Here is a 7,645-nt window from a genome sequence, read left to right on the forward strand (position 1 = left end):
GCAATTATTGTTACTAATATTTTTGAGGATCAACTTTATATCTACAATATATATATATATTATAAATTATATTAATTTTTTAGATATCAAATATTTATTTTGTAAAAATATAAATTTATTTTGTTTAGTATAATATATTTATCATAATTAAATTTATAAGTTGAATTCATCATTAAAAAATAATATGTTTGTATTTTAAAACAATATATATATATATTATAAATGATATTAATTTTTTTAGATATAAAATATTTATTTTGTAAAAATATAAATTTAGTTTTTTAGTATGCTATATTTTTCATTATTAAATTTATAAGTTGAATTCATCATTAAAAAATAATATGTTTGTATTTTAAAACAATATATATATATACACTAACTAATATATATATATATATATATATATAGGTTAAATTTATTTTGTTTAATATGATATACTTTTCATTATTAAATTTATAAGTTGAATTCATCATTTAAAAATAATATATAATATGTTTGCATTTTAAAACAATATATAGATATATATTAATATATATATATATACTACAAATATTATTAATTTTTTTAGATATCAAATAATTATTTTGTAAAAATATAATTTATGTTTTTTAGTATGATATATTTTTCATTATAAAATTTATAAGTGGAATTCATCATTAAAATATAATATGTTTGCATTTTAAAACAATATATATATTATAAATGATATTAATTTTTTTAGATATCGGAAAAAGTGAGGGGAAAAAAGTAAAATATTAAAATAATCAGATAATGATATGAAAGATAATAATATGGAAGCTAAAAAAATTGAATATATATATATATATATATCTTGATATTCAAGAAATTAACTAAAATATTAAAAAAAAAATTAGAAGAATCTACATAGATTTGTCATTTAGACATTATAACTATAACATAAAAGTAATATAGATATGAAAGGGGAAAAATATACTTATCTCGAACAAATATGATAAATACATGAATCAGCTAACCTCTTTTTTTTTTTAAACCATATGAAACATAGAATGTGAGATACAATTTTAAAATAGTAACAATTGTTTTTAATAATATTTTGAGAGAAAATTACATTTATGCTTATTACTACAATATATATATATATATATTATAAATGATATTAATTTTTTTAGATATCAAATATTTATTTTGTAAAAATATAAATTTATTTTGTTTATTATGATATATTTATCATTATTAAATTTATAAGTTGAATTCACCATTAAAAAATAATTTGGTTGTATTTTAAAACACTATGTATATATTATAAATGATATTAGTTTTCTTAGATATCGGAAAAAGTGAGGGTGAAAAAAATAAAATCTTAAATTAATCAAATAATGATTCGCAAGATAATAATCTGTAAGCTAAAAAAATTGAATATATATATATATATATATTAATTTCACAAAGGTCTTAATGATTAATCTATACTCATCTTCTAACAAGAAAAATATAAATTAAAAACCTATTTTACTTATAACAAAACTCATCTCTATTATCATATTTTTCTTAAGAACATAACTTTTATTTTGCAATACAACATTGCAAGTCATGAACATCATATTTGTTATAGTATAAAAGATGAAGGAAATGCATTCGATTAGCAAAAACTCTGCAAAATGGTGGTAATACTGATCCAATCATCGTCATGATTATTAATCTCAAAGTCATATTCTAAATAATATTCCTTCTACTCCTCCGAAGGAGGAGGTACTGGAGGTGGTAGTGGAGGAGGTGGTGGAGGTGATAGTGAAGGAGGTGGAGAAGATAACGTAGGAAACATATAGGAAAAATTAGTTTGAGCTCTATCAATACCACTAAAGGTAATTGATGACATGTCACAAGCCAATGCTACTTCCTCTATTGTATCAAATGTGCCTAACCAATGTCTCTTCCTAGAATGAGGGTTTGTAATCTCTGCTGTATAACATCATGATGATCTCCTTTGTACTCCTAAGTACCCTGTTGATCTGTTAGATCATTTTCTTTGGCGATTGGGTAACAGTGGATGAGGTGGAGAAGGTATAGTAGGAAACATATAGGAAAAAACAGGTTTGAGCTCTATCAATACCAGTAAAGGTAATTGATGACATGTCATAAGCGAATGTTGCTTCCTCTGTTGTATCAAATGTGCCTAACCAATGTCTCTTCCTAGTATGAGCGTTTGTAATTTCTGCTGTATAATGTCCCGATGATCTCTTTTGTACTCCTAAGTACCCCATTGATCCGCTAGATCGTTTTCTTTGGCGACTGGGTAGTAGTGGAGGAGATGGAGAAAGCATGGTAGGAAACATATAGGAAAAATAAGTTTGAGCTTTATCAATACCAGTAACGGTAATTGATGACATGTCATAAGCCAATGCTGCTTCCTCTGTTGTATCAAATGTGCCTAACCAATGTCTCTTTCTAGTATGAGGGTTTGTAATCTCTGCTGCATAACATCCCGATGGTCTTATTCGTACTCCTAAATATCCCGTTGATCCTCTAGATCGTCTTCTTTGGTGACGGGGTAGCCTAATGCATTGTAAGTCAGGTATGTCCATAGATATGCAATGTTAATTGTTGCAAGATTGTTTTGTATCTTATCTCTCTATATATAGTTTTATGCAATTATATATGTATATATCTATATAGTTTGGAAAAACAATTGAATTAGGGTTTTCTAGAGTAATGTAGGTGTTGTTAGGTTGCCATAGAATAGCTACGGTGGATGTCCTTAGATTTGAAATCGATGATCGTACTTAGATTATGAATCCTCATATATATATATATATATGTATATATCTAAGCAAAGATCTCTTGTCAATTATTTCATGCTGCTAGAGACAGCTAGACATAGCTAGCAACAGATAGAGTGAGAGAGATATATTGGAGATTTCTTAATAACCATTAATTGAAACACTTTTCCTTTTATCAATTATTGATTATGCTTTAATATGCTATATATTTCTTAATATAATGCTACACAGAAGATTTTTATATTACTTGTCTTACAGAAATCTTATGTTTTTTTTCCCACTATATAAGGGTGTTAAAAGTCAAAGATAAATCACACAAAATCTACTTTACAAGTTATAAAGTTCAATAAATTTCACATAAATGTATGCTTCTAGCAGAAAAAGGGTCAATAATTGTGGCTTAATTATATCCTTATGCAAGCTGTGCCAATTATGTTACAAAGCTAGAGACAGCTAGAAACAACTACAAATGAAGTAGAAGGGGAACATTATTCAAGCAACGGGATTGGTGGAATGCTTGAGAGTGTAGGGGGTAGAGATAGCAGCGTCACTGAGGGATAGGTTAAGGGTTACAAAAAAAAATCATTGATAAAACCCTCTCGAATTGATGGTACACCGATCCGTAGGAATAGAGAAACAGGTGCCAGACACTTCAACAGGCCAATCATGAAAGTTTAAAGTGGACGGCCGTGATTGAATGGATAATTGTTATGGTTTGGTTTGACTTTCTTCTTTTTTCAAAACCTAAAATGATCCAGCAGGACAAATTAATGCAAAATAATGCCGGGTATGCTCACTCGCGGGTGTTCCTAATATTATATTGTTGTTGGCTCCTCATTGGCCCGTTGATTAACAATGGGCAATTAGGAAGAATGTTAAAGTAGGCCAACAAAGGTATTGATGATAGAGGAGATTGTGATGCTTTGATTTTATCAAACTCATTAAAAGGACAAAACACTCAACTAATAAGGGACGATCAAATGTCCAACAAAGACAAACTCTTGATGAATAGTGATTTTGGGGGATAGAATTAGGATATATATATATATTATATGTTTTTGATTTGAAAAATGCATGTATATAAACCGTGATGGTGTGATGAAGACATGATAAAGATGGAGGAGATGACAGAAGAGAGAGAGCATTGTTAATCAACAATGTTGAAATAATCATTCCATGTTGTCTTAATTGTGCTCTCTGCTCTATCTGTCATCATTATCATATCTATTTCCTTCTCTGTCTCTCTTTTTCTCTAACACTCTATCTCCTTATTTTTTTTAAGGTTTCATTCTCTATAAATTTCTATTAAACTTTAGTATATAGTTCATACAAATATATTTAAAGATAAATTTGTTATACTTATGGTTCAAGTGCTAAGGTAACAATCATGTAATCCTTTTTGCATTTCTTCTCTCTTTTTTTAGGGCATGTTTTTGTTTCAGAATTATTAACAAAATTATTCATTGTTATTGCTTGGATTTGTGCAAATGTGCACTTGAATTAATGCTTTTTAGATGTCTTTATCTAGAATTTTAGGCGTGTTTTTCTTTTTATGATCTTTGCTATCAAGAAGTGGATTTAGTCAATGCATTTTTTTCTTTATTTGTTTTCCTTTTCCTTTTTATAGATGTTTATGTGAAGTATATTGTCTTTTTTATTGTAATTTTCACTTTTACTCAAGATTTCCAATCTACATAACATGATTGCATTTATAAACAACTAATCAAATTTGTAGAATAAACATAATAGCATAATTAAATTACATATTTTAATTAACTTATACATATTTTAATTAACTTATACAGTAAGCCTATTATGCATATAAACGGTGAAGAAATACAGAACACGCTTTTCGATACATATTTAATATTATTAGACTTATATTAAAATACACATTAAAATATTAAACACATAATATTTATACTAAATTAAAATTTATTTGAATAACTAAAGAAACTTATTTTTTTAGACATATTCAGGAGAGGAATCGTCTATTGAAGCAGATCTACTTTTCTATCAACTCATATTGCTTTCAGACTATTGTGCTTCATTCAATCTTATTCTGTCCTTCAGCTTTTTTTAATTAAGTAGTCATCATTGCAAGGTTGTTTGATAATATATCGTTAATATCTTTTAGCTCTTCTAATTCATATTTGACATCACGTAGTTCCTTCTCATTCACATCTTTAATAATAACATCATAATATTTTTCAGATGCTTTATGGCATGTAATGCAGCATAATTTTCAGCCTTTTTTTTTGTATTTGCTTCTAATTCAACTTGTTCATGAATTCCACAGCTGTCTTCAAATATGATTTTGCATGAAAAACATGGTTGGTGTTCTGGACCATGTTGTTCACATACATAAACTGCAGGTGGTAATCTTAATTTTTCCATAAGCTCCTTAAGTACTACCTTAAATTGTACATCAACAATAATCTGCATGTCGACTTCCATTTTTTCCACCTATTGTGATGTATTAAGAAGAGGTAAAAGTTTCCATTAATAAATTGATCTTATAGAAATATATATATATATATGCTACACTTATGAGCTATTTACTAGATGTGACAGGATTTCATAAACTAATTCTATGTCAAGCCAAATATTATCACATAGTGCATTTTACATGAAGAAAATCAACTTAGCCAAGAATGTTTACATATACGGACATTTTGATAATAAACAAATAAACAACCACAAATAATATCTTAACAATAATCATTTGCATAAGATAGGAGAGTAAGGAGTTTGGATTCCTCCACCAATTAGAATTAACAATCTAACATATCCATTTTATTGAAATAGTGATAATTAAATTCATTCAATTCAACTTACTCGTTTATATATTTTTTTTAAAAAATCGTTACTTGAAAATATATTTTGTTAAAATTATTATCTCTCTTTTTATATATAAGATCTATTTATTTATTTTTAAAATATATATCTTTAATATATATATATCAACTGGTTATTATATATATATATATATATATATGATCATGTGCGTGCATGTGAGATGCCACCAAAGGCAATGAAGAGTGAAGAGAGTAAAGCGTCGTCGGCATGCAATATTTGTGCATGCTCTAAGACAACCAACCAACCAAAATGCAACAAATTACTTTTCTTTTGCTTTTGCATATGCTAACCCACTTGCTTCGCTAATGCCTTATTAATTTTTCTTTATGTTTTTTTTTTCTATCTTTTCCTTTTAATATATGGCATTTTATATTTTTATGAAATTAAAAATTATATTTTTTTTAAAAAAATAGCTTGTTTATACATAAGATTTTAAATAAAAAAAAGCTTACGAATAATATTAAAGCAATTGACAAATACAGATGTAAAGAACAATTCATGGATGAGAGTGGTCCACATAACAATAGCATGGATATATTTAATAAAATGGCTGCATATAAGAAGTGTTATGATAATAGACAAAATAATATAGAAGACCAACATACAATAATCATATTGGCTTGAGTTAATATATTATATTTAATTTAATATAATATAAAATAGATACATCATTATATCTAGACTAATCAAGCCTAGAATTTCTTCGATTGAATGAATTGAAAATCAAGATATATATCTTTTAGCTACCTACTAAATAGATAAAACGTTTTTTGTTCATTATTTCCAAAAGATGATCATAAGCATAACATAATGAAATAAATATCAAGAATGTTGTTTATTAACATTATCCAATGAAAAAATCATACATATAAAATTTATTTGATTTTGGATAACTCAAGATGTGTATGGTTATCTTGTATGGTTGATTAAATCTAAAAAAATTTTCACTTTCTTACAATGCAATGTTGTCACATACTTTTATAGCCAACAATAACAGATAATTATTTTCCCCCCTATATAAGTACATAAAAAGTCAAAAACATTTAAACTAATGGGAAGATGTCAGCAGAGTCATATGCAAAGAATCACATCAAATCTTATTTCCAATACGTGTCAAATCTTTGCAAAAACCACATCATCCCTGAATAAGTACATAAAAAGTCAAAAAAATGAGGACTATAAACATGAATTCAACTGGGAAATACAATTAAAATCATTTTAATAAAGGAAAAAATATTGGATTTTCAAAGTTAAGCCACTGATTTCTTATCAAAAGAGTACTACCCTATTAACGTGTCAATCAAGCAACCTATTTCACCAAGTACAACAATCTTATCTCCAACTTCATACTTTCAATCAAGACCAAGCCTAACTTCAAAATGAGGTGACATGGCTGTGCATAAGTGCATCTAATGGTTCCATAAGACATACTCAGGTTATCATATATACATATATCTATAAATGGAAAATGAAACTCCAAGCAAAATCCAAACAAACATCTCTTATCAATTATTGCACACAGCATATTGAGACATGAACTATCAAACTATTAAACCCCAAGCAAAATCCTACTTCTTCATAATCTCGTAATGCAATTTCTCTGCCATGGTTATGGCAGTCAAACCAACTCTCATATGAGCTCCCGGCCTTTTCAGAAAGTCCCCAATTCAATTGAAAACGAAAGCCTTATCGATAGTTGGCTCTTTTAAACCCATTGTTGGCCCTAAATTTATTTTGTTTAGTATGATATATTTACCATTATTAAATTTATAAGTTGAATTCATCATTAAAAAATAATATGTTTGTATTTCAAAACAATATATATATATATATATATTGTAAATGATATTATTTTTTTTAGATATCAAATATTTATTTTGTAAAAATATAAATTTATTTTGTTTAGAATGATATATTTTTCATTATTAAATTTATAAGTTGAATTCATCATTAAAAAATAATATGTTTGTATTTTAAAACATTATATTTACATTTAATTTATTTTGTTTAGTATGATATATTTTCAT

The sequence above is a fragment of the Dioscorea cayenensis genome, chromosome 7, assembly GCF_009730915.1.
Source record: "Dioscorea cayenensis subsp. rotundata cultivar TDr96_F1 chromosome 7, TDr96_F1_v2_PseudoChromosome.rev07_lg8_w22 25.fasta, whole genome shotgun sequence".
Classification (NCBI taxonomy): domain Eukaryota; kingdom Viridiplantae; phylum Streptophyta; class Magnoliopsida; order Dioscoreales; family Dioscoreaceae; genus Dioscorea; species Dioscorea cayenensis.